Genomic DNA, 6,000 nt, shown 5'->3' with positions numbered 1-6,000 from the left:
TGACTAGATGGGTGTGTGTCAGCCACCCCTCACAGAGATAGTTACCACGTCGAGAGCTGGGCCAAAGGTGTCACTATCTGTGTGATCACATAACTGGGAACCCGCTCCTTGGGTCCAGGCACCTGCCAGTGTTTTGTGTGACTAGGAAAAGGTCCTCCTGTTTAACACAGCCCTTGGCTATAGTACTTATCTGGCATCAGGAACACCCCAGTACAAGTCCCCCTCTGCCTGAGAAGAGATTTAAAAGGATCCTGACACCCAGTGTCCTAATCACTGGGCTGTGGGGATATTCCGATGTAGGAGCTCCTCCAATCCATTCCAAGCTGTTCCATTTTGGCTTAAATAATTAAAGAATCATTGGGTCAGAGAGGAGAGAGGAGAACATGAGAAATTGCCCTGTAGCCCTAGTGGTCCAGGAAATCTTGCGCTCACCTGGGGAGACCCAGTGTTCAGTTCCCCTGCTCTCAATAACTCTTTAATTATTATTTTCCAGAGTGGAATAGCTTCAACAGGAGTGACTGTGGGAGCCTCATCAGAGAATACCCCTCACACTGATGACATGGACAGTGGCACTGCATCCTTTCTCTGTGCAAGTCCTTGTCAATGTTGATCTCTCTCTCTCTACTCCATTCATCCCGGTGTGGTGCTGAAAGTCCGCCTGACGAGTCAGATCCCAGAATCCTAATTATTGAATGAAGCCGAAAGGGAGAGTAATTCCAATGCACCAATTCATTTCATTCATTCATTGCACCACGTCACCCCCCAACCGGGGTATGGGCCATCAACTAACAGATCTCCATAGTCTTCTATCCTGGAGCCATTCGCTCCTGGCTGGTTCCAGGTGCCAGCCCATTTTTGCTATCAACCTGAAGGTCGGCGTCGCCAGGTATTTCTTGAGCGGCCTCTTTTCCACGCTGCCTTGGGGTTCCACTGCAGTGCACCTGTGTCTGAGTGATGTTGGTTTGGCTGCTTGCATGAGTGTATGTCCTATCAGCTTACCTTCTCCTTCCTGTAATTTCTTCCTCTGCTGGGAGTTGATGGGTCCTCTCCAAAAGGAGGTGGATGTTACTGATGGGTGTCTGGCCAGCGGATCTGGAGGAGAATCCTTCTGAGGCAGCTATTAATGAAGGTCTGGATCTTCCTGTGTGGTTGTTTTTAGTTTTGTCCTCCAGGTTTCAGCTCCATACAGTAAGACTGATTTCACGTTGGAGAGGTTGAACAGTCAGATCTTATTGCCAAAGACAGCTCTCTGGAGCTCCAGATGTTCTTGAAGGCTGTAAGAAGGCTGCTCTTGCCTTACCAATCCTTACTTTGATGTCTGCGTCTGTGCCACCCTGCTGGTCGATGATGCTACCTAGGTAGGTGAAGGACTGCACTTCTTCCAGGGGGCTTCCATTCAGTGTGACTGGGTCGTTGCTGATGGAATTGATCCTAAGGATCTTGGTCTTGTCCTTGTGGATGTTGAGAGCCAACCTGTGATGACGTGGCTGCCACTCGTTGGTCTTCTCTTGCATCTGCTGTTTACTGTGCGAAAGGAGTGCAGAGTCGTCAGCAAAGTCCAGGTCATCAAGCTGGGTCCACAATGACCATTGGATTCCATTCCTACGCTTGTAAGTGGATGTCTTCATAATCCAATCGATGACGAGAAGAAAGAAGTGGTGACAACAAGCATCCTTGTCTGACTCCGGTTCGCACCTGGAAGCTGTTTGTGACTGCCCTCCATGGATCACTCTACAGTGTATGCCGTCGTATGAATTCTTGATCAGGTTGACCACCTTTGCTGGGATGCCATAGTGCCGAAAGAGCTTCCAGAGGGTCTCTCGATCCACGCTATTGAATGCTTTCTCATAGTCAACAAAGTTGATGTACAACGAGGAGTTCCACTCCATAGACTGCTCGACTATGATGCGGAGCGTTGCTATCTGGTCCGTGCATGATCTGTTCTGCGGAAACCTGCCTGTTCATATCGTAGCTGTGGATCGACGGCATCCTTCATTCTCTCTAAGAGGACTCGGTTGAAGACCTTCCCTGGCACCGACAGAGTGTGATTCCTCCTATAGTTGGCACAGTTGCTGAGGTCTCCTTTCTTGGGGATTTTGATGAGATATCCCTCTTTCCAGTCAGCCGGAATCACTTCTTCTTCCCATATTTTCTCAAAGAGGGTACAGCATTTCCACTGAGGCATCAGGTCTGCTTTCAGGGCCTCTGCTGGGATATCGTCAGGTCCAGCCGCCTTCCTGTTCTTCATCATGGTGATGGCTTTTCTGATCTCGTCTCTGGTTGGTTTATCGTAATTGATTAGGAGGTCCTCGTTGGCTGGGTCGATGTCTGGTGGATTTGGTGGTGCTGGTCTGTTCAGGAGTTCCTCAAAGTGCTCCGCCATCTGTTCATCTGTAGTTTCTATTCCTGTTATAGACTTTCCCTGCTTGTCTTTAACTTGGGACGTTCTGGCTTGCTGAACTTTCCAGACAGTCGCTTGGTAGTGTCGTACAGCTGTTTCATGTTACCGCTGTATGCTGCCTGCTCTGCTTCTGCTGCCAGTCCATCCACATAATCTCTCTTGTCCTTCCTAATATTCCTCTTCACTGCTCTGTGGGCTTCAGCATACTCTTTTTGAGCTTTGGCCTTTGCTGCTCTAGTCCTGCTATTGTTGACTGCTGCCTTCTTCTTCTTTCTGTCTTCTATCTTTGTCAAGGACTCTGCTGTGATCCACTCTTTCTGCTGGTGTTTCTTAATTCCAAGCACTTCCTGGCATGCTGACCTAAGTGTGTCTCTCACTTTCTGCCATCTGTTGAGTACACTGTCTTCCTCTTCCTCAGACCGATCCTGTAGTACTGAAAACTTATTCTTCAGCGTCAATCCAAAATCTTCCTTGGTCTTATGGTCCTTCAGAAGGTTGACGTTGTACTTCGCTCTTCTGTCTGATGCGTCTATCCAGTTCTTCTTCAGCTTCAGTTTCAATCCCAGCCACCACTAGAAGTGATGGTCGGACGCCACGTCTGCTCCTCTTCTAACTCTAACGTCCTGCAAGGATCTTCTGAACTTCTTGCTAATGCAGACATGGTCGATCTGGTTTTCTGTCATGCCTGCTGGCGATACCCAGGTACTCTTGTGGATCCGCTTGTGAGGAAAGATGCCTCCTATGACCAGATTGTTAAGTGCACACAGATCCACAAATCTCTCTCATTCTCACTCATCTCTCCCAGAGCATGGGTCCCCATGACTTGTTCGTATCCTGTATTTATCAGGTCCAATTTTGGCATTAAAGTCTCCCATAAGGATGGTAATGTCTTTGTCTGGGAGAGTCTCTAATATTTTCTGGAGTCTGTTGTAAAAGTAGTCTTTGTCCTCCTCTTCACTGTCATTGGTTGGAGCGTAGCACTGAACAACATTCATCTTAATCCTCTTCATTTTAGTTCTGAAGGATGCTGTGATGATCCTGGGACCATGTGCCTCCCAACCAATCAGTGCTCTCTGTGCCTGCTTGGACAACATGAGGCCTACTCCTGTGTGTGGTGTGCGTCGCTCTCTTCATGTCCTGAATACAGCAACAGCTCTCCTGTCAACAGTCGTCTCTGTCAGCTGCGTCCATCTTGTCGCTAATGCCTAGTAGGGTCAGGTTGTTGCTCCTCATCTCTGCTGCAACCTGCGCCGTCTTTCCTGACTCGTACATGGTCCTCACGTTCCATGTGCGATGGTAATCCTCCTGGCTGCAAGAAGGGTGATCGACAGTGGCTTCCTGCGGCTTTCACCACCCAGCGTCATGCATCTTCGAGTTGAAGACCCTTCTTTTTCCAGGCTAAAGTCTCTGTTAACTCTATTGTTGGCGTTTCTGTAGCAAGCTGATTTTTACAGGGTGGAGTTGCTGGCCCCACGCCCAACCCTCTTCCTTTACCTGACTTAGGACAGGCAGATGGCTAAAGGACCTCTCTGGTGGAGTTAATGCACCAATTGCAGGGCTTTATTTAACTGGGAAAGGAGAGAAATTGAGACAGTGTCAGAGTCTGGTACCACTTTGGTGTTAGCCTTAAGCCCTATCCATACCCCTAACCCGTATCCAACAGGGATTTAAGCATGAGTTTACCTTTAAACCTTCAATGGGGCCATTCATATGATTAAAGTTAAGAACAGGCTGAAGTGGCTGCAGAATCAGGACCATTGTACAGAATATACAAAGGAAGTGAGTTTTAAATTCATAATCATGAGTGTTTGGAGCAGATCTTCAGCTGGTGTAAATTCTCAGAGATCTATTGACTTCAATAGGCGATGACAATGTAAATCAGCTGAGGATAGGCCTAAGGATCTGACTGCGATACTTCCATTTGCTCAGAGAAACAAGCCAGAGCATGTTAAAAATGTATCCAGTCAAAACAGCTCAAAGTTCAAACACTAAGTGCGTTAGGATGAGCTATTTGTAAATGAGCGATGGAGTAAGAGATAGTCATAAATATCTTTGCTAAATAATGTTTAATAAGGAGTTCTTATAAGAAAATCATGATCTGGACATAGACAATCATTAACAGGAAAAGAAGCACAATAATTTACAATAATTTCCATAGATTATTCATTATCTAGCTAGCTAGCTAATAGTATTCACAATCAAATAGAAATCTATCATTATGACTAAATGAGGTTGTGTGTTAGGACAAGGAATGGTCCTGTCTGTCTCTCTAACTAATCTAATGCTTTTGTCTGTCATATATGTAGTGTACACAACCATGCACAAAGATGATATTCTAATACTAATAACAGGCCAACTTCTGAGATCCTTTCTCAACTTGGATGGGAGTAGATCTACCAAAGATGGCGTATGGAACACCAGATCAGTGCATGTGATGGCTCTTTTCCGCTTATATCAGGGCTAGACCAAAATGACCCCAGACAAGAAACTTACACCAGTGTTCATGTCACTACTGAGTGCTGCCCAGTGACTTTGGGCCAGAACCTCATTAGTATTAAACTGAGTGATGACAATGGAGTCTACTCTGCATTGGTGCTAGTCTAGCTGAGATAGGAAATGTGGCCCTTATATCTCTGTCACACTCACTTTCTCCAGGGTGCTGTCAGCCAAATCTCGATCCTTGTGTATATAGTCTATTGGCCAAATCCTGATCTCTTGGAAGTGAGGGGCTAAAGTGGAGTTGGTCCTGGGGCTGGTTTTGTTCAATATCTTCATTAATGATCTGGAGGATGGTGTGGATTGCCTCAGTAATTTTGCAGATGATAGTAAACTGGGAGGAGTGGTAGTTACGCTGGAGGGTAGGGATAGCATACAGAAGGACCTATACAAATTAGAGGATTGGGCTAAAAGTAATGTGATGAGGTTCAACAAGAACAAGTGCAGAGTCCTGAACTTAGGATGGAAGAATCCCATGGACTGCTACAGACTAGGGATCAGTGGCTAGGCAGCAGTCCTGCAAAAAAGGACCTAGGGGTTACAGTGGACGAGAAGCTGGATATGTGTCAACAGTGTGTCCTTGTTGCCAAGAAGGCTAAGGGCATTTGGGGCTGTATAAGTAGGAGCATTGCCAGCAGATGGAGGATGTGATCGTTCCCCTCTATTCAGCGTTGATGAGGCCTCATCTGGAGTACTGTGTCCAGTTTTGGGCACCAGACTACAAGAAGGATGCGGAAAAATTGGAAAGAGTCCAGAGGAGGGCAACCAAAATGATTAGTAGGCTGGAGCACATGATTTATGAGAAGAGGCTGAAGTAAACGTGATTATTTAGTCTACATAATGGAAGAATTAGGGGGGATTTGATAGATTTTTTAAGCTAACTGAAAGGGGGTTCCAAATATGATTGATCTAGACTTTAATCAGTGGTAGTAGATGACAGAACAAGAAGTAATGGTCTCAAGTTGCAGTGGGGGAGGTTTAGGTTGGATGTTAGGAAAAACTTTTTCACTAGAAGGGTGGTGAAGCACTGGAATGGGTTACCTAGGGAGGTGGTGGTATCTCCTTCCTTAGAGGTTTTTAAGGTCAGTCTTGACAAAGCCCTG

The sequence above is a fragment of the Mauremys reevesii genome, unplaced genomic scaffold (genome assembly GCF_016161935.1).
Source record: "Mauremys reevesii isolate NIE-2019 unplaced genomic scaffold, ASM1616193v1 Contig15, whole genome shotgun sequence".
Classification (NCBI taxonomy): Eukaryota; Metazoa; Chordata; order Testudines; family Geoemydidae; genus Mauremys; species Mauremys reevesii.
The sequence above is the reverse complement of the archived record's forward strand: the minus strand, read 5'-3'. Positions refer to the sequence as shown.